Source organism: Trachypithecus francoisi, unplaced genomic scaffold (assembly GCF_009764315.1).
Source record: "Trachypithecus francoisi isolate TF-2019V2 unplaced genomic scaffold, Tfra_2.0 Lachesis_group13, whole genome shotgun sequence".
Classification (NCBI taxonomy): Eukaryota; Metazoa; Chordata; class Mammalia; order Primates; family Cercopithecidae; genus Trachypithecus; species Trachypithecus francoisi.
This window is the reverse complement of record NW_022681458.1, coordinates 68,750,426-68,772,589: the sequence shown is the minus strand read 5'-3', so window position 1 is coordinate 68,772,589 and position 22,164 is coordinate 68,750,426. Positions and strand designations below refer to the sequence as shown.

Genomic DNA, 22,164 nt, shown 5'->3' with positions numbered 1-22,164 from the left:
TTACACGCGCCCACCACCATGCCCGGCTAATTTTTGTATTTTAGTAGAGACAGGGTTTCACCATGTTGGCCAGGCTGGTCTCAAACTCAGGAACTCAAGTGAGCTGCCTTTCTTGGCTTCCCAAAGTGCTGGGATTATAGGCATGAGCCACCAACCTGACTCCTCCTCCTTCCTTCCTTCGTTCCCACATGGCACTTCAGTTCTGCTTCTCTCATGGTAATAGCAATCCTTAGTGTACTTGCTGGTTTAACCATTTGTCCTCACCAAGAAGGTAGAAATTGGTTCTTATTCTTATTCGCATTCTCTAAGTTGGGCATGTAGATGCTTAGTATGTGTTTGCCGGATGAAAGGATAAATGGATAGATGGATGGATAAGTATCATTACCATTAAGTGGGTACCTGTGTATGCCAATCCTTTAATAAAGATGTCAAAAGTCCAGAGACTCTCTGGGGACTGAATTAATTCTGGGGCTTTGGAGGGGTTCTGAAAAGGCCTGGGGAAAGTGAATTCCCATGGAACTACTCTGGAGTCACCACAGGGTGATGCAGAGTGTGTTCAAGTTTGCACAGGACGCTTGGTGACTATCAGCTTCCTCTGATTTGTTCAGGATGCATGAGAGTAGTGTTTCAGCCCAGTGCGGTGCCTCAGGCCTGTAAACCCAGCACTTTTGGAGGCTGAGACGGGCGGATCACCTGAGGCCAGGAGTTCATGACCAGCCTGGCCAACATGGTGAAACCCCATTTCTACTAAAAAATACAAAAATTAGCCAGGCGTGGTGGTGTGTGCCTATAATCTCAGCTATTCAGAAGGCTGAGGCAGGAGGATCTCTTGAGTTGGGAGGTAGAGGTTGCAGTGAGCTGAGATTGAGCCACTGCACACTCCAGCCTGGGTGACAGAGTGAGACTCCATCCCCCCGCCCCGCCCCGCCCCCCCGGCAAAAAAGAGTAGTGTTTCCTCTGAGGCTTAGGATGCCAGCTTGGGGAACTCCAAACTTGGGCATTATGTGGTGGCAAAGCACCTCACTCCACAGAGATACCAAACCTTGCCATGGCAAGTTAGACATAGCAGGGAAGACTGGGGTCTCCCTGATTTGCTCTTGAGTTCTCACTTTTCCCTCCAAACTTCCTAGAAGGGACTGGGGCTCCATTCCCTGGGGTCATTCATAGCCACATTGCCTCTCCTTAGCCATTTTCTCTCAGCAGAGTCATTCTTATTGGTATAAGTGTTTCCCCAAACGGCTTCCTTGATCTTAATCTCTCTGTCTCTGTCTCTCTATGTCTCTCTCTCTGACACACACACACACACACACACCCCATTTATGGCATTAGCTACTTTCTACCTGGCATTTTAGTCATTCTTTTCCTTGGAGACTATGTGCTTTTTTGAGGACAATTTTCTTCATCTTTGCAGCCCCTAGGGCGCTCAGCACAGTGCCCGAAAGAAGCGGAGTTGGATGTTTCTGAATACACTCTCTGTTCTCACATTTAGGTTTCTCTAATTGCTTTAATTCAGATTATCTACATAGGTTTCTACATAGGAATTCTCTTAAGAATATATTGTGAACAGCTCTCTTTTGCTGATATGGACATTTCTCCGAATTTATTTTTCATGCTGGCAGATTGTTTTCTGGTCTGAACGTCCTTCCATTTATTTTCCCAGTTCCCTAGTGTTGGAGCTTCTGGGTGCGTCCAACATTCATAATGATTAACCGTGCTGCTGCAAGCCTCCTTGCTAGACCTTTGCGTAATCCATCATTGCTTTCTTAGGATAAATTCTTAGAATGGAATCTACATTTTAAAATCTTTTGACACGTCCTGACAAACATCCTTCCCCATAGCCTTCAGTCTGAGCTGCTTTTATAGCTTTCCTCATAGCCATTATTCCATCAATAGGTAACATCCACAGACTTCAGGGAATGGAATCCTCCAGCCCTTTACCCTGATCCTTCCTCTGAGTTACATATTGTGTGGTTTCAAGGCCACCTTGAAATCATTGAGAAACAAAGACACAGGAAAAGTTTTTTAAAGTGAGGAAAAGTAGAAAAACCTTTAGAGGTCTTCACAGGGATACCATAGAAACCATGTAGTGGGCATTTTGCCTCTTTATTTTTTAAAAGTCCTTCTTTTTTGATGAAATAATCCAAAAGATGTACAGTCAGGCTCAAGTTGTGCAGTTCACAAGCATGGAGGAAACAAACAAAACAACGAAGTTCAGGATGGTCAGAGCAGAGTTAACCCAGGACAAGGCTGGACTTGCTACCGGGGGATTTCCTCTGGATGGCGCTGAGGCCGGGACCACTGGGCTCAGCACAGGTGCGGCTGGCGCAAGCTTCTCTTCCCTCTGCCCCAGGCTGCCTTGCAGGTCTGTGTCCACATTTTCATGAATGTCATCTTCTCCCTTCAGATCTAAGAATCTGCAGAGTTCGATTCAGAAGAGTTCCTGCCCTGCAGTCCAGATGACTCCAAGTCTTCCCCGCCACCTCTAGACTTGGCACCTGCCAACGTGGCCCAAGAAGGTGGATTTTCTTCAGATGTCCCAAAGATATTAGAGATCATTTTGTTCTTTCTCACAGTTTGTTCTGTTGGTTCATCAAAACCCAGTGAAAAATTGGATCCACCACCTGGCAGCTGCAAAACCTGGGAGCTATTCCTGCTGTTGGGGTCGACACCCTTGAAGGTGGTGGTGGTGGTCATGGCACATGGAAGCAGAATGCTGACAGGGTTGGACCGAGGGGCACTGGGAGGCTCCATACCCCACAGAGTGGCCCCCGCCAGGGGAGTCTCCTGCCCACATGTTAGCTTTTCAAATGCTATTTGGAGTATGTTGTTATGTCTCTTTAAATGCTCTTTTGAAATGATACTTATTACTACCTAAGATGTAAATAACTCATCCTAGGTTAAAAACGGCATGGTTAGTGGGCTTCGAACATAATCCCTTCTGTACGGCTTTTGAAATAGGGACACCGTGGCTATTCAGTTAGGTCCCTTGCTGGTGAGTCAGGCAGCCAATACCATCAGAAGCTGACCACATACGTGCCCCCCATGGAAACTTCTGTAGCACAACCATGTGGGGCAAGCCTTTGACACGAAGTCCCTGTGCCCAGTTGACTCACAGCTCCACTTATCCCTGTGTGAGATCAAAATACAAATGCCAACATTTCACTTCCCCAATTTTCTGTTTTTGCTAATTGCCTCCACCTTGTTCTTTTTCTTTATATCCTATGCACGTTTGACATTTTAAAAAGGTGTTTTTAGCTCTGAATTTAGGCAAATTGGCCCACAGATCTCCCCAGTGAGTAGCAGACTCTGAGCTAATATTCACGGTGTTCTAAGTGTTAACACCACTTGGTTTTGCCTTGCTGCCTTTGCCTTGGCCGTAGCTAGTTTTAAATTGTGTTTATACAATTTTGCAGAGTTACTTGCATTTTTTTCTTCAACGAGTCACAATATCTAGTATCAAGTTCAGTTTGGTCGGCTATTTCACTACTATTCTGTACATAGCACAGTTAAATTATAATGTTAATTTAAAAGACAGTGAATCTGTAGTAGGTTTATGTTTGAACAGGAGAACACTTTTCTGCCAGACCTGAGGACCTTCTAGGCTTTACCCTCTAGAATATCTTCTTTTGTAAAGAAGATAAAATAAATCTCTGGAATTATTGGGGAACACCTTTCATTTTGGTTTTTAAAAATGTTTGCTTCTTTAGTCCCCTGTGATTGAGAAGGCATAGAGGAAGTGGAGGGGGCCGATCACAAGGTGTACAGCATGCTTACTTTCAAACGGCTCTGAAAAACAAGGCAACGATTCCTTATCAACACTAACATCATAAAGGCAGTTAGCTCCAAGTATACGTGGGGGTAAAGGACTGTCCTTTGTACATTCATCATTGCCATTTGTATTGTCATTCTTGGCCATGAAGAATATTCATAGACATTTCTATCAAGATTATATTTTCATTAGAGCCGTTTCTGTTTTCTTATTCAACAGAAAAATAGACGAGGGGCTGGGCATGATGGCTCATGCCTAGAATCTCAGCACTTTGGGAGGCCAAGGCAGGTGGATCACCTGAGGTCAGGAGTTTGAGACCAGTCTGGCCAACATGGAGAAAGCCCGTCTCTACTAAAAATACAAAAATTAGCCAGGTGTAGGGGTGGGTGCCTGTAATCCTAGCTACTCTGGAGGCTGAGGCAGGAGAATCGCTTGAACCTGGGAGGCAGAGGCTGCAGTGAGCCAAGGTCGTACCATTGCACTCCAGCCTGGGCAACAAGAGGAAAATTCCATCTCAAAAAAAAAAAAAAAAAAAAAAGGAAAGAAAAATAGATGAGCAATGTTGGTATATCCCAAAGGTTCCCGATTCGTCACTCTGGTGTTCCTATCACACTCATCTGAGGTCCCATGTTGTTCACCAGCCTTGTAATTTCCACATCTGTCTCCTGCTTGTTTGTTGCCTGATCCAGTTGTCCAGCCCTGGACCACCACCCTGCTCTTCCCCCCTGTCGCAACCCATGTCCGGCTCTGTCACTCTCTGTCCTGCTTCCTCCTGAGTGTGGTGGACACAGACACTTCCCACAGTCCCCCTGTGGAAGTTGAGAACAGGCTGTAACTTTTGAGGGTTTGGGAGTAGCAGAAGTGGGTTAAACCCCAGGGACCGGAACTGCAGGCAGGACTGCTCTCAGCATCTGTCTCCCCATCATTACAGGGATACTCCCCTGAGTACCCTTCTTTCTAGACTGTCAGCAGCCATTCTTCCCCTCACACATAGCACAGTTATGTTTCCCGCCCTGGGGTGCAAACCCCATCTCTTACAGATCAAGAGAAATAAAAAGATTCTTTTTTTTGTTATTTATACTTTAAGTTCTAGGGTACATGTGCACAATGTGCAGATTTGTTACATATGTATACATGTGCCATGTTGGTGTGCTGCACCCTGTAACTCATCACTTATATTAGTATATCTCCTAATGCTATCCCTCCCCCCTCCCCTCTTCCCACAATAGGCCCCGGTGTGTCATGTTCTCCTTCCTGTGTCCAAGTGATCTCATTGTTCAATTCCCACCTATGAGTGAGAACATGCGGTGTTTGGTTTTCTGTTCTTGTGATAGTTTGCTGAGAATGATGGTTTCCAGCTGCATCCATGTCCCTACAAAGGGCACGAACTCATCCTTTTTTATGGCTGCATAGTATTCCATGGTGTATATGTGCCACATTTTCTTAATCCAGTCTGTCACTGATGGACATTTGGGTAATAAAAAGATTCTTCAACCAGATTTGCCTCCTCATTCCCTGCATAATAATTGCTCTCTTCCCAAGATTACAGTTACTTGAGTACATTCATTTCTTTTAGCGGAGCCCCATCCCTGGAACCTTCCTCTTTATCATCTAAAAGATGCTAGAATTCAATGGTCTGATATCATATATTTCCCAAAATTTGGGTTAGTTGCGCAGGTTGGGACTTTTCTGTTAAGCGTCGAGGTTGGGATTTGGCAGACCCAGTCTTCCAGCATGAGGGCACTTCCAGAGAGGACAACAGCGCCTGTCTGGAGTCTGTGTTGTCTAAATCCAGATTTAGTAAGGGAACATTTTTCTTAAGGAAAACCTAATTTGCAGAAGCACAGGTCCCATTAAAAGCCATACCCAACTGACATTGCTGAAAAAGACACTTAACTTCCGAGTCAGAGTCATTTGCATTCTGATCTTTCCCAAGAAAGAGGAGAACATACTATACATTTTCACATCTCTGAGTGATGGATCTGGAAGTAGATACCAACAGGGCTAGACGAGACGCTTATCTCCCACTACACTATAGCAATGGTTTCCCAAATGCAAGCCAAAAAAGGTGCTGTGACTCAAATCAATATGAACACTACTGGGATAACAAGATGTTTTTCAACTCAGATAGGTCTAAAGGCCTTTATTTTGCTCTGTACGTTATATGTCTCTGAGAAGGGGATGATATTATGGGTTTCTCAAACTTTCTGACCATTTAACTCTCTCTCTCCTCCACAAAGAGTTACTCTTCTAAAATTCTAGTCAAGATTGGATGGATAAAGACCCATTTGCCTTCCTTGGTTAAGGACACTTAGTTTACAACCCAAAGATAAAAATCATTACTATGACTATGCTTAGAATTATATTTCTAGCCTGCCCAAGGGGATAGAGAGGAAGCCCAGAAATCCTGGGACCTGGCAGCATTTGTAGCCTGGAACAATGTGTTCTCTTCCAGATGGTTTCGCCCTGTGAGCCCATGCGGCGTGGCCCACTGGATCCTCTATGGTCTCTGCTTTCCTTCCTTGTTCTTTTGTTCACTCCATTCTTTCTCAGCTTGAGAGGTTCAGACACGATCCCTTAATTTCTGTGCATGTCTGTTGAGGAGATTTTCCTTCTCTTACCTATTACTTCAGATGCTGAGAGCAGTCCTGCCTGCAGTTCCAGTCCCTGGGGTTTAATCCACTTCTGCTACTTCCAAGCCCTCAAAAGTTACAACCTGTTCTCTACTTCCACAGGGGGACTGTGGGAAGTGTTCTGCATTTACTGCATTCAAAAATAGATTTTCCAGAAGCTTTTTGAGGGACAACTCTGTCACTCTTCAGACTTGAGAAGATTTGAGTTGTTTTGGTGAGGCAACAATAGTGTGATGTCTGGTTTCTGGGATTAATCACACAGAATAATTTATTAGTAGTCAATGATTCATTTATGCAAAATATAAAAATACAGACATTGTCATGTTACAAATGTTAATATTTAATACCTGCTTCAGTATTTCTGCAATCATCCATCATTCTTAGTTGATGAATCTTCCATTTTTTCCATAAACTTTCTTTCTTGGTGAAAGGTATTTGTTTTGCCATATAGCTCAAGTTAATTCTATATCAAGAAGGCAGGCCAAGCACCGTGGCTCACGCCTGTAATCCCAGCACTTTGGGAGAATGAGGCAGGTGGATCACGAGGTCAGGAGATTTAGACCATCCTGGCTAACATGGTGAAATCCCATCTCTACTAAAAATACAAAAAAATTGACCGGGCATGGTAGCAGGTGCCTGTAGTCCCAGCTACTCGGGAGGCTGAGGCAGGAGAATGGTGTGAATCCGGGAGGCGGAGCTTGCAGTGAGCCGAGATCGCGCCACTGCACTCCAGCCTGGGCGACAGAGGGAGACTCCGTCTCAAAAAGAAAAAAAAGAAAAAAAAGGCATATGCTACCCAAAGTGCTGTTTCTAACCACACAGATGCCTTTCCTTAACCTTTTGGAGACGTGTACAATGACTTATCTTCAAGAAATGTGAATGCAAAAGTCATGTGAGAGAACCTAACTGAAAAGTTGGGGTGTAGTGTCCCAGTTTAATACATGTCCTCCCAAAATGTACACACATACATACACAAGTGTTTTATTTTAAGATGTGGGAAAACAAGACAGCTACCAGAAAAGCTGGATGAGCTATATTTGTCTCAGGAGACCACAATCGACAAAACTGAGAGTCAAATTGATAACTCATCAATCAGATTATTGACCTTATCTGTCAACGATGTTGACGAGTTCCATCTACAGCCTTGTTTGGGGTGGGATTAAGGAAGAAGAACTGTTGTGGGGAAGAAAGAGACAGAAAGATTGTGGGACAGTCAGTGAATAGATTTCCCCTAGAGTAAATTCATTGTTCACACAAACATTTTTATCTACTCTTATATAGTCAACTTGAAGAAGAATTAATATTTTTTTTGTCTTGAATGTACAAAACTAATCCATGAGGAAAGAGAACAACAAAGACTTTATTGTAGTTACTTGTCATTTCCTTAGTGGTTTTATTTCCAAAACTTGCCAGTGACAGAGACCTAGTGAGAACAAAGGAGTTTACATTCCATTGCCAGAAGGAAACAGGAGGTGGCGGAAGATTAGAGGGTGGGAATTTCCCAGTTGTTGAAAAGAGAGAATGCAACACACTTCAGATTGCTCAGTATTGGTAGTAGTTATTTTGTATGTGTGTGCTCCTGGAGCACCTTATTAAAATCTCTAATATAACACGTAACACATTTCATTATAGTTTTTTACTTGCATTCCTCAGTTACATTTATTTATTTGTTTTTGAGATGGAGTTTTGCTCTTCTTGCCCAGACTGGAGTGCAATGGCACAATCTTGGCTCACTGCAACTTCTGATTCCTGGGTTCAAGCGATTCTCCTGTCTCAGCCTCCCAAGTAGCTGGGATTACAAGTGCACGCTACTATGCCTGGCTAATTTTTATATTTTTAGTAGAGATGGAGTTTCACCATGTTGGCCAGGCTGGTCTCGAACTCCTGACCTCAGGTGATCTGCCCATCTCGGCCTCCCGAAGTGCTGGGATTATAGGCGTGAGCCGTCGCACCCAGCCTCAGATACATTTGTGAACAATCAGGTCACACCAAAAGACTTAATGCAGAAATTTATAGGCCTAGAAAATCTCAAGTTTTCTTCCCTATGGGACTGTGAACTCTTATAGTACTATGAAGATATACCCATAGGAGAGGTGTGACTGAACACAGTAGGGAGTAAGGAGGCAATAATGAAAAGAATATGACCCCTATAATGGTGATTTAAATCCATAGGTGTTTGCTTTTCATATATAACAAGAAGTCTGGAGATAGACAGGTTCTGGATGTTGGTTCAGCAGTCCCATATATATCTAGGCGTCTCAGCGTTTCCTTCATGGTGGAAAGATGGCTCCTGCAACACTAGCCATCACATCGACATTCAAGGTAGTGCCAGGGCTTTACCTGCAGTTATCCCTGGTACTTATTCATTCATTTGTTCTTTCATCAAATATTTTCTGAGCATCTGCTATGTGCCAGATAATAAACTAGGCCCTGAGAATAGAAAGATGTTCCAGCCAAGAAGTAGAAAAGGGGACATCTTAAGTTTTTGTTCCTATGAGGAAAGCAAAAGCCTTCTTTGGAACCATCCAGAGGCTTCCTTTATGTTTCATAGACAAGAAATACATACCTGCCTCTTTCTAATTCAATCACAGGTAAAGGGTAATTGGAAAATTGAAGCCTTAGAACAATCATAACTCATTTTCTGAGGCTGGGGGAGGGGCTACCCTTCCCTAAACACATACAACAGTCATAATCCTGGACTTTACCTGCAGTTGCAACCTCTACTGCCCATTCATTTATTTATCTATTCAACAAATGTTTATTGAACACCTGCTGTCTGCCAGGTACAAGTTAGGCACTGAGAATAGGAAGATGCATATGACCAGGAGTTCCCAGACTGCTGGAGAATGAAAGCAATGCAAACAAATCATTGTAAAGCAATGTGATAAGATGTAGTAAGGTGATATTGGGAGTGGAGAAAAGCCCAGAAGTACTTATGAATTTCTCAACCAGAGAATATGGGGTAGATTGAGATAAAAGAAGCCTGCATAGAAGAGAGGGTATTACAGCAGGCCCTTGGAGAGAAATGGGATTTCACAGAGCACAGATGGGTTGAAGGTAGAAGGGAGGCAGTGAGGGACTCAGGAGGCTCTGATCTAGTTACAGTTTATCATGGGGTGCTGGGAGTATTTATTTCCCCACGGAATTCAGTGATTTGCTCTTGTCTGTATGTTGACCTCTCATGTCACCGACTCAAGGGCTGTGAAGCAGAGTAGAGGGGAAGGCTGATTCTACGTTGGACACTGCTCTCTGGGCAAAAATGTCTTCCATTAAAATTATAATCTCTTTATCCTTTCCCTAATCTTGCCAAACTAAGAGACACGAGAGCTGACGTTGTCCATTTGGCTCAGAAAGATCAAACCTTTCAAAGCATCAGAGGGGAAGGGGCACGATTCCCCTCATTGTTCATGATATGTTTCTAACATGTCACCCTCACTTTAGCAACTTTATTGGCATGACAAGGCATACAAGAGTGCCGTCTGGTCATGCAAAGAGCTTTCCAGCTGTAAGCTCCATTGCTCCCAATTGGGAAAGCCTGAGGTTCCCCATCACATTCATGAGGGGGCTTCAGAGGAGGAGGGGCCCAGGGTCTGTCTACATTTTAGAGAAGTCCAAACATGCCAGACAAGGAAGACTTCCATGGTCCCCAAGCTACTAATCCACAAAAGACTGGGTTGGTCTTCTTTGTAAACCTAATCCTTCTGTCCACAGTGATTAGGGATCTGAGGACACTCTGCTTCAGAAGCACCGGGTTCTTTCTGAATCAGTCAATGAGTCAATACCCAGCAATCCCTTTAGAAAGCAGGGGGTTATGACATCTGACCTTAGAGAAACCAGATGACATAATCCAACCCTATATAACTCTATTTTGGGTCTGACTAATCACAATCCCTATTGAGGGAGGGATCTACTATCTTAGGATGTGTCTAGGGAGATAGGAAGAGATGATCTCCGGAGGCTTTATTTTGACATAAAAATATTGTGGCTTAAAAAATATTATTGATCCCTTTAAAAAGTAAATTAACTGTGGTTTGGGGAGGTGTGTCTTAAATTGGATCAAATACTTAATGTTGTAGCCTGCCAGGATAATGCTGAAACTAAGGCTCCACACATGCTCTGTCTGATCTAAAAGAAGAGATGCCAAGTGCACCAGTAATGTCTTCAGCAGCAGAGGTTCCAGATGCCTGGCAACCTGCTGGGCTGAGAATTCAGAGGCACCAACTCTTCCCTCTACTACATGAATTACATCTGCAAACAGGATACATAAAGATGAACAAGGGCCGGGCGCGGTGGCTCAAGCCTGTAATCCCAGCACTTTGGGAGGCCGAGACGGGTGGATCACGAGGTCAGGAGATCGAGACTATCCTGGTCTACACGGTGAAACCCCGTCTCTACTAAAAAATACAAAAAACTAGCCGGGCGAGATGGCGGGCGCCTGTAGTCCCAGCTACTCGGGAGGCTGAGGCAGGAGAATGGCGGAAACCCGGGAGGCGGAGCTTGCAGTGAGCCGAGATCGCGCCACTGCACTCCAGCCTGGGCTACAGAGCGAGATTCCGTCTCAAAAAAAAAAAAAAAAAAAAAAAAAACAAAGATGAACAAAATCCTATATCATTCTGAGTTCAACAGATTTATTTGTCCAAATTTTAAACAGGAAAATGGAAAATAATAATGAATGAATATTTCTAGAAATCCAGATTGATAAATTACAGACCACGAAGAACATCTTCTACTAGAATCATCTTGTTGGCTGGGCATAGTGTCTCATGCCTGTAATCCCAGTGCTTTGGAAGGCTGAGGTGGGAGGATCCCAAGGGGAGATGATCACTTGAGCCCAGGAGTTTGAGATCAGCTTGGGCAACATAGTGAGACCTTGACTCTGCAAATAATTAAAACAATTAGCTGGTTGTGGTGGTGCATGCCTGTGCCAGCTACTCAGGAGGCTGAGGCAGGAGAAGCATCTGAGCCCAAGGGGTCGAGGCTGCAGTGAGCCGAAATAGCGCACTCCAGCCTGGGTGATGAAGCAAGACCCTGTCTCAAAACAGCAACAGCAACAACAACAGCAACAACAACACAACTTTGATTTTGTGTAAGTTGTAACTTGTGTAAGATATTTCATGCCCTAAATATTTCTTTCCATTTTACATTTTACTGTTTAATTATGTACATTTGACATATCAGGAAAAGTTTTAAATTTTAGAATAGTTTTAGATTTGCAAAATAGTTGCAAAAATAATACAGAGTTCTCTTATATCTCTCACCACTTTCCTCTACTGACAACTTCTTACATTAGTATGGTACATTAATTACAATGAATGAACCAACGCAGATACGTTATTGTTATTATGATTTCTTTTTAAGCAGAGTTTCACTCTGTCACCCTAACTGGAGTGGAGTGGTGCAGTCATAACTCATTGCAACCTCAACCTCCTGGGCTCAAGCTATCCTCCCACCTCAGCCTCCTGAGTAGCTGGGACCACAGGTGCACACCACCATGTGCAGCTAATTATTTTATTTTATTTTATTTTAGAGACAGGATCTCCCTGTGTTGCCCAGGCTGATCACAAATTCCTGGGCTCAAGTGACCCTCCTGCCTTGGCCTCCCAAAGAGCTGAGATTATATACATGAGCCATCATGTCTGGCCCAGGTACATTATTATTAACTAAAGTCCATACTTTCTTCAGATTTCCTTAGTTTTTACTTAATGCCCTTTTTCTGTTCTAGGATTTCATCCAGGATACCACATTACCTCTAATCACCATATCTCCTTAGGCTCCTCTAGATGATGACGGTTTCTCATATGTTCTTTGTTTCTTGATAACCTGAACAATTATAAGGAGCACTGGTGAGGTATTTTGCAGAATGCTCCTCAAAAAAATAAAAACTTCCTCATGATTAGACTGGGATTGTGGGTTTTGGTGGGGGAGTGGGACACTGCAGAGGTGATGTGCATTCTCATCGCATCATTTCTAGGGCACGTCCTATCAACAGAATCCGTCACTGTTAATGCTGACCTTGGCCATATGGCTGAGGAAGTGTTTGGTCAGATTTCTACACTGTGAAGTGACTCTCTGGCCCCCTACCCCCTACCCTTCGCATACTGCACTCTGTGAGAAGGAGGGTCCCACAAATATTTGATATTTATTCTCCTAGGTTTTGTCTTATTCTTGTCACATTATATCCTGTCTCCTTTCCTCTCAGTATTTAGCAGTCTAGCTGAAGTAGGAACCTGACATTCAGTGCAAGAATAAGGGAAATGTCTGCCTTCTACGGTCTTCAACTTAGAAATTATAAAAAAGAGAAAGATTATCTAAAAGGTAATTGAAACAATTTGTACCTTCTAAAAGAAGCATTTAATAAGTCTTTTCTGCACATGTAAGAAGATACATGGAATTTACTATACGACTAATAATTGGATCATCATGAGGGTAGGTATTAATGGGAATGGCAATGAACAGAGGCTAAGGGGGTGATGAAGTTATTACCTCTCCCTACAAAGCTGCACCTTGAAGACAGTGTTGGAGTGATATTTTGTTACACATTTTCACTATTTGACCACCTCTGTAAACCCACCCTTGGTACCCACTTTGCCAAGAACCAACCATAAGACCTCGGGTCAAATCATTTCACCTTTTGAAGGTGAAATGATTTGACCCGAGGTCTTACAGTTGTCATATAGGGATGTTATCGCCTGCTTTTTACTAATTTTAGTGCATCACTAACAGATACTCATGAAATTTGTGTGTGATGCTGCATTGAAAAGGGTAGAACAGATGTACAACCTCTACAACCTCTTAGCCATTATTCTGAAACAAAAAAAATTCTAAAAACTGAAAGCTATTGCATAACTCCCTTGGCAGCCAAACAAGGCATGACCTAATATGAGGCCGCTGATCATTTTTCTTTATCCCGTTTAAAATGAACATTTATATATTTAGCTGCAGAAATGTGAATGTTTGATTGTGGATTGCTGCCCAGACTCCAATGGGGACATTATGTAATATATGACATACGTACTGGGTTATGATTCTAAAATCCTGACATTTCTGAATTCTGAAACCCATCTGGTGCAAAGGAATTCAGATAAGAGGCTGTGGGCCTTTATTTCTAGATATCACTATTATTTCCCTGCCATGAAGTAGGACTTCTCTCAAATCTTTCTAAAACCACAGCCACTAACATTTTTCCTTCCTTTTCAGAGAGTCACAGCAAATTTCTTATTCATGTTTTCACTTATAGAATAGTCTCAAAATTCTTCAATGTGAAAGCTAAAGGATGTATGGGAACCATTGTTCCAGTTGATCAGATGGGTGAATTAGGGCCCGAAGCACGTACTGAGGAGGCCATCCCATGGCAGAGAGGTGTCCAGATAATGCGAAAAGCCACCTGAGTCCCATACCATGTTCCACCTTCCAGAGTGTGCAGCCTCCGTTTCTACTTGGTAATCTCTTCCCTGCAATTAAATTCATTTGATGGTGTATCTTAAATCAACTTTAATTGGGCACTTGCTGTGCTTTAAAAATATTACTCTTCCTTTTCTATGTACATTTCTTTCCAAGCTATCTCTTTTTTTTTTTTTTTTTAAGCAGAAGAATTTGTATGTGTAGTATGTGTGTGTGTGTGTTAGAGTAAAAACAGTCTGTGAAATTTTGGCTGGTCCATTATTATGTGGAGGCAAGAGTTCTTTTTCCAGTTACTTGGTTAACTTTACCTGTTGATAGCCTGGGAAACATTTGTAAATATTTTTAAACCCCATGTAAAGAACTATCTTAATTAAGTGCAATGCATCCTTTAGAACTTCAATGAGCTGTAAAATCAGCTCTTCACCTTCAAATGCCTGATAGCTAATTTCACACAATATGCTAGCAACAGGCAGCCGTAAGGTAGAAACCAGAACAGAGTGCTAGGAATAGAGAGAAAAGTTTTATGTTGCTTTAAAACAAAACAAAACAAAACAAAAAACAACTTTCCCTCTTTACTCTCAATTTTATATGGCAAACTGGTATCATTTGACCACTGACTTTTATTCCTCTTATTTTGTATTCCAGATGCTTCTGGGTACAAATAACAGAAGTACAAAAGAGGCTACTCTGATTAATAATTTGTGCCTACTAAAGAATGTATGCATCAAAATGTGGGTGGAAATTTAAAGGCCACAGTAGACCTATTAGCACTGTATGTTCACAGGAGGAGGATTGATTGGAGCTAACTGCATGAGTTATGTGTAGAACATTATCCTTGAGTGGAGCTATATGTATGTCCTGAATACTATGCTTTGTTACAGTTTATTGGCCTTGATTCTACTTGTGAGGCCAGAGTATATTTTGCTCAGTTTTAGGGGAGCATTAACTATTTCAATCTGCCCTGATGAATCATACAGCAAGGAAATACACAGCACTGTATTTTTCTGGATTTTTACATACACATTAGGACCCACTGCTTGAGTCTCTAGGGGCCTTTATGTATTCAGAAATCCCCAGATGACAAGGTGAAATCACGCCGAGGTGGCAGTAGCCAATAGGTTCCAGACAAATCTTCCATCAACCACATCCAGCTGGAAACAAAACTCCTTCCCGATCAAATATTCCCAGCCAAGGTTTGAGTCAAGAAGAGAATCTTGCATTCAAACTAGGATGCCCCCTCACTCACATTTTGCAAAGGTACTTCCATTTTCCACAGATCTTTTTTTTTTTTTTTTTTTAAACAGACTCAGGTATTCAGCTGGGATGGTTTTGAAAGCATAACGTGCTGTCTGTTTTCTAGAGAGTTTGTGCCCCACTGCCAGAAGGGCATGCTCTTTGAATTGCTTTTGCTGCAACGGGAAAAGGAGTTTCTTTAATTCATCCACACATTCTCTTCTATTGTCTCTAGGCCTGTGGAGGCCCCTAGTGAAGACTGGGGAACACAAAATAAGGCTGCAACTCCTTGGAGAGGTTCCTGGGACAGAGATTTGGGTGGCTCTCGAGAAATAGCAGAATGTTCAAGGAAGAAAAATCCAGAGAAACTGGGATGGGTAAGAACTTGCACAATCATGTTTATATGTTTTTGGTTTTGTTTTTGTATTTTAGAAACAGTGTCTTGTTCTGTCTCTCAGGCAGGAATGCAGTGGTGCAATATCAACTCACTGCAGCCTTGACTTCTGGGCTCAGGTAATCCTTCCTCCTCAGTCTCCCAGCAGCTGGGACTACAAGCATGCACCAGCACACCTGGCTAACTTTTTGATTTTTTGTAGAGACAGGGTCTCACTTTGTTTCCCAGGCTGGTCTTGAACTTCTGGGCTCAAGTGATCCTCCTACCTCGGCCTCTCAAAGTGTTAGGATTACAGGCATGAGCCACTGTGCCCAGCCCACAATCATGTTGAAATTTTTTTCTTTCCTTATGGCAAGTATTAGAGATTATCATAAATCTTAAACATATACTACTTTATTAGGAATTTTATCTTTGGTTCCTATGAAGAGTCCATTTTGCATTTTACTAAAGGTACTCTGATTTTACTTCATATATTTGTTACTCCTTCATACTGGAAACTGGAGGATGAGGTGAAATGAACTCAGGGAGGACAAGAGTCAGAGAAACCTGAAATCTCAACATAAGCACAAGACCTCTTCCATCTCTGCTCCACCCACTCTTTCCTTTGGGAGTCTGAAGTATGGAGAATGTTCCATGAAAAACCAAGAGCAGAATAACATCAGAAGCTAATTTGTTTCCATGTTTAAATCTGATGTTAATTGTGAAGAGGCAAGCTATACTTCCATCTATATCTCCCAAGGAGCATACTTCCCTCTAAAATACAGAACCTGTGTCTTAAAATGTAAAGATGGGATCCCTGCAGTTACAAGGGGCATCACTTTCATATACTTTGTACATATTTGCATAAAACTGCATGCTAAGATGAAGTGACTTTAATTCCATGTTTACAGAATAAAATTAAGCAAATTAATACTGCAGCCAACTACAATACCCACCAGCTTCAATATCAGGAAAAATATATATAAAGTACAGAGTAGACTTTTTTTTTTTTGAGACAGAGTCTAGCTCTGTCACCATGGCTGGAGTGCAGTGGCATGATCTCAGCTCACTGCAACCTCTGCCTCCAGGGTTCAAGAGATTCTCCTGCCTCAGCCTTCCGAGTAGCTGGGACTACAGGCACCCACCACCATGCCCGGCTAATTTTTGTACTTTTGGTAGAGATGGGGTTTCAGCATGCTAGCCAGGCTGGTCTCAAACTCCTGACCTCAGGTGATCTGCCCACCTTGGCCTTCCAAAATGCTGGGATTACAGGTATAAGCCACTGCGCCTGGCTCACAGCAGACTTTTAAATGAGTTAATTTGATTATATCACCACAAAGACCTTTGAGCAGAAAGAAAAAGGAAATCTGGCTAATTTCATGGTAGTGACTCAAAATGGTGGGTTGCTAAAAATAACAGATTCCTCCAAAATGCAGGAGAGAAGCTATATTTAGGTAACTGTGAGAAATGTATGGTGTGGAAAGTAGTGTTAAGGTGTTTGCTCTTTTATACTGTATGTTGGAGAAGAGTGAAATCCTCACTTTTCAGTGGGCAGTTTCATCATTTAAAAAGATGTGCACAAAATACGCTTATAGGAACTAACAATCTCGCCCAGACAAATTCTGTTATGGCCTCTTTGCGTCCCTGTCCATGTTCAGCAGAACAGAACATTAGATCATAATTGTCGGGGGCAGCAGCTTTTTGGTTTGGCTACCATGGTGAAATGGGGGTGGGAAGGCACCTCGTTTCTGGACTTTGCAGAGTCAATTCAGGCAGCACCACGCAGACATCTCTGGTTTGCTCCTGGGTCAAAAGGCCTTGTGCAGCCCTGCTCATTGCCCCTGCTTCAAACCCCCTGTCATTTTCACAATGGGTCTAAGGGTCATGGGTACGCAGTGCTTGCTAAGAGCACTCAGTTAAGAGCAAGGAAGGGAGAATCATAACCATATCCGCTTCCAAGGAAACAAGATGCCATAACAAAGTGCCACCAACTGGGTGGCTTAGATCAGCAGAAGTCTGGATTCAAGGTGTGGGCAGAGCCTTGCTTCCTGTGCAGGTCCTGAGAAGGATCGTTTGGGCCTCTGTCCTAGCTTCTGGTAGCCCCTTGTCTTGGCAGCATGACTTCAATCTTCACACGGCCTTCTCTCTGTGTGTCTGTCTCTGTGCCCAAAATTGCCCTTTTTCTAAGCACACCTTACTGGTCATATTGGATTAGGGGCCCACCTTCCTTCAACGTGAGCTCATCTTAACTCATTCCATCAGTAATGACCTTAGATCCAAATATGACCTCATTCTCAATACGGGTAGTTCCCTCAATGTGCGCCTTTTTGGGAACACAGTTCAACCCATAGCACTCATCAAGTAGATGTGCTGTGGGCTTAACCTTCATTCCGACTTGTATGACTGCACCAGGCTGTTTCCAGTTTCTCCAATGGGAAAGTGTTCCCAAGGAAATTACCATGCGCAGAGGAAAGGCAGGTGAAGAACACATCACCTAGCTGAATTTTCAACTCGATTTTCAAATCATTTTCCTTCTTGGTGAGTGCAGATTGAAACGGCAATAAAGACTTTTCAAACATATAATGTCAGGCTTGTCAACAGAGAAAGCATGCATCACTGCCCTTCCAACTTGATCATCTCACAGAGTTTCACTGATTTCACGGCTTCTCTAGTTCAATTCCCAGTCAGCTATCTAAAGGGAAATAAAGTGTTATTTTGCCTTATTGTTGACATGGCTATAGGAAATGAGAGAAATAACTGTTTGCAGAGTTATTCAGAATTAGTGGACCAGGATTAATACCTATCAGGAAACTGGCATAAAAACAACTGGCTCAGAGAGTAGAGAAAGCCTGGCTGGTGGGTGGAAGGTCCCATGGCAACTCCAGTCCCAGAGAAGCAATTTTGCTTTTTACTTTGGTGACATCGTCTAAATTCAAAGTGACAAACTTATCTTAAGGATTTTCCAAATTCATTACCCTCTATTAAGAGCTTAGCTCTCGGCTGGGCGCGGTGGCTCAAGCCTGTAATCCCAGCACTTTGGGAGGCCGAGACGGGCGGATCACGAGGTCAGGAGATCAAGACCATCCTGGCTAACACGGTGAAACCCCGTCTCTACTAAAAAATACAAAAAAATTAGCCGGGCAAGGTGGTGGGCGCCTGTAGTCCCAGCTACTGGGGAGGCTGAGGCAGGAGAATGGTGTGAACCCGGGAGGCGGAGCTTGCAGTGAGCTGAGATCCGGCCACTGCACTCCAGTCCGGGCGGCAGAGCGAGACTCCGCCTCAAAAAAAAAAAAAGAGCTTAGCTCTCCTCTCATTACTCATAGAAATCATTTAAAGTGATCTCAAACCAGATTTCAAACTGTTATTGAGGACTTGAAAGCTGATAAGAAAAATCACTTCAAGTTTCCAATAACACATATATATCTCTTATTTCCTTATGCCCTTGCACAACTGACCAAAAATAAAAAAGAAAGTGGAAAAAATGACTACACACATCAAAAAATAATGATAATAAAGGCAAAAAGCAACCAAATTAGAGAGATTATATCAGGAAGATAAGGGCAAAAAGGACTACGAGAAAGGTGGAAGTGGGAGGTGAGCAGGAAATAGGAGTAAAAGAGTGTTAGAAAACAGAAACCTATTACTGAATAAGAGATGATTCCATTTCAAAACAAGAACCAAAACGTAAGAAGTAGTATTCATTTCCCAAGTCTTTGCTCACCATGAAGTCATATCCTCAAGGGATACAAAGAAAGAAAAGCAATCTAAGATGGCCAACCACTAATCCAGACTCTGTAACCCAGAATATTAATCCCTAATCCGGAACACTGTGTGTGTTGGTAGTGGGGAAAGGTTATTCAACAAGGACAACCACATGGATGAATGGGAATTAAGGGTCATAATTCCAAGGAATATGTTGTACCTTCAAGGGGCTTATAGTCTGTGTCATTGAACCCTGAAAAATAAATGGCATCCAGCTAGATCCAATCTGTTTGCTTTCTAGTTACTGTATTCTAATCTGGAGGCCTGGGCTTCCAGTCTCTTTCAGATTGTTGGCAGAATTCTGTTCCTTGTGGCTGCAGGACTGAGGTCTCTATTCCCTTTCTAGCTGTCAGCTTGGGGCTGCTTTCACCTCCTGGAGACTGCCCACATTCCCCACCACTTGGCTTCCTGCATCTTCAAAATTCACATGTGGTGATGTTGGATCCCCCTTGTGCTCTCAATCTGACTCGATCCTCTTTTGCAACTAGTCAGAGAAAATCCTCTACTTTAAAAGGGTTCATATAATTATGTCAGGCCCGCTGGGATAATCTTCCTATCTTAAGGTCAACTGACTTGGGACCTTAATTACATTTGCAAAATCCTTTCATGGCACTGTTTGATTTAATAACTGGGAGAAGTGTGTACTGCAGGCTGAGTATCTAGAAGGCTATCTTAGAATTCTGCCTACCATGGATCTTCCTTCTTATATTAGTGGTACTTCTGCTGAAACAGCAACAAGCCAATTTGCTATTTGTATAGAAACATCTCTCTAAAAAGCCGAAGACTGCAATAACATTGCATAATGCATTTTTCAAGATGAATATAGTACTCTTAAAAATCATTGGTCTGGGTATTGTGGCTAACACCTGTAATCCTAGGACTTTGAGAGGCCAAGGCAGGTGGATCACTTGAGCCCAAGAGTTTGAGATCAGCCTGGGCAACATGGCAGAACTCCATCTCCACACACACACACACACACACACACACACACAAATGAGCTGGGCGTGGTGGTGTGTGGCTGTAGTCCCAGCTACTAGGAAGGCTGAGGTGGGAGGATCACCTGAGCCTGGGAAGTTGAGGCTGCTGTGAGCTGTGATCATGCCACTGCACTCTAGCCTGGGTGACAGAGTGAGACACTGTTTCAAAAATAAAAAAAAAATTAAAAAATTGTCGTACTATTTACAAAAACAGTGCTAAATACTTTTTGCATTAAAAGGGTGACTTTAGTGCTCACTTTGGCAGCACATATACTAAAATTGGAGTAATACAGAGATCAGCAATTTCAGTTAAATAAGAAGAATTTTTTTTTTTTTTTTAAAAAGGCTGACTTTAAAACCAGAGTTCAGACATTGAAACCCAAGGTTCAGGGAGCTGAGAGTGGGTGATCCCTGTAAAGAGGCCAGTTCTTAGTAGGAATTACATGGTTCTGTGTGGTCCCACTGTTGGACAAGCTTCACCCAATTTGCTTACTGAAAAGACACACTAACACGATCACTTTGGTTTTGAATCTGAATTTTGTGGCAACAACATATACTATCAAGACTCAACTTTTGCTAGCACAATAATCCTGTTTTATTTTACTTTAAGTTCCGAGACACATGTGTAGAACATGCAGGCTTGTTACACAGGTAAAGATGTAGCACAATAGTCTCAGAAATAGAAATTCAAATAAATAAATGAAATAAAAGCTCTTTACAAAATATTTTGGAAAATATTGCAAATCACAAAGACCAGAATAAAAACAACCTCTAATTATATTACCCAGAGTTAACCACTGTTAATGTTTTGGCTTTTGGTTTCAGTCTTTTTTTCTCTCTCTTCCTCTACATAAACATGTTTATTAGTCACAGGCCAATCAGGAGACAGAAACCACACAGTAATTTGAACAGGAAAAATTTATTATAAAGAACTGTTAACTATAACGTAGGCGTAACTAGGAAGGTGAAAACAATGCCCTAAACAATATCCTAGGACTGAGGATGAAAATCAGGGGAGCAACCACTTTGAAGGAGGTCCTTTTACCCAAGACGGATTCAGACAGTGAGGGAAAAGAGATTTTCAGCTCCATTGAATGGTGGAGTTCTCCGGGCTGCCTGAGACAGAGCTGGTCCATGGTTGCGGGGCAAGGGGGGAGCATATGTCTGCAGGGCAGGTGCTCAGAGACAGCTGGGGCACAGAGAGTCAGCTTGTTGGCAGGACAGATAGAGGCCCGGGGTGACTGGTGTCCCTGTTGGGGGTCACTGGCTGGGGATCTCTGAGAACTTGCAGAGAAACTGCATGCTCTGGGTGTGTGGAAGGGGCAGAGGCTTCTGGCAGTGCTGCGCGAGGAGCAAGTAGAAAAACAGAATGGAAGTCCGGGAACCCTGGTCGGGGATAGTGGGGTAGCTTCTTCCTCCTGCAATGTCTCTCCTGCGCCCTCTACCGATAAGCTAAACCTCATTCTCGCTGCAAAGAAAAAATGCTTGAAGGGTCCAGCCTACGAAGGCAGAACAACAGGTCATGAAAGTAGATTTGGAGGTGAGAAGCAACGTACTACTAAACCGAAATCACAACATGTATCTTATTTTGTAACCTGCTTTGTTTACCTCAAAATATACTAAAAACATTTTCTCATATGATGAAAAATATTCTTCTACTGTGTAGTAGAATATTTATTACAGCACTGTTTATAATAGCTATAAAGTCGAAATAACCTCAATGTCCCAAAACTGAATACTGAAGAAAAAAGTTAGGGTCATCCATTATAGAAATTATCGTATACCTGTTAAAAATTATATTGTAGGCCGGGCGCAGTGGCTCACGCCTGTAATCCCAGCACTTTGGGAGGCTGAGGCAGGCGGATCACGAGGTCAGGAGATCGAGACCATCCTGGCTAACACAGTGAAACTCCGTCTCTACTAAAAACACAAATAATTAGCCAGGCCTGGTGGCGGGCGCCTGTAGTCCCAGCTACTGGGGAGGCTGAGGCAGGAGAATGACGTGAACTCGGGAGG

General features: G+C 42.8%; 1 pseudogene; it reads right to left on the bottom strand.

The window, feature by feature from the left end:
• Positions 1-2,231: 2,231 nt before the first annotated feature.
• LOC117095382 lies at positions 2,232-2,694 on the bottom strand (annotated as a pseudogene).
• Between the last annotated feature and the right edge of the window lie 19,470 nt (positions 2,695-22,164).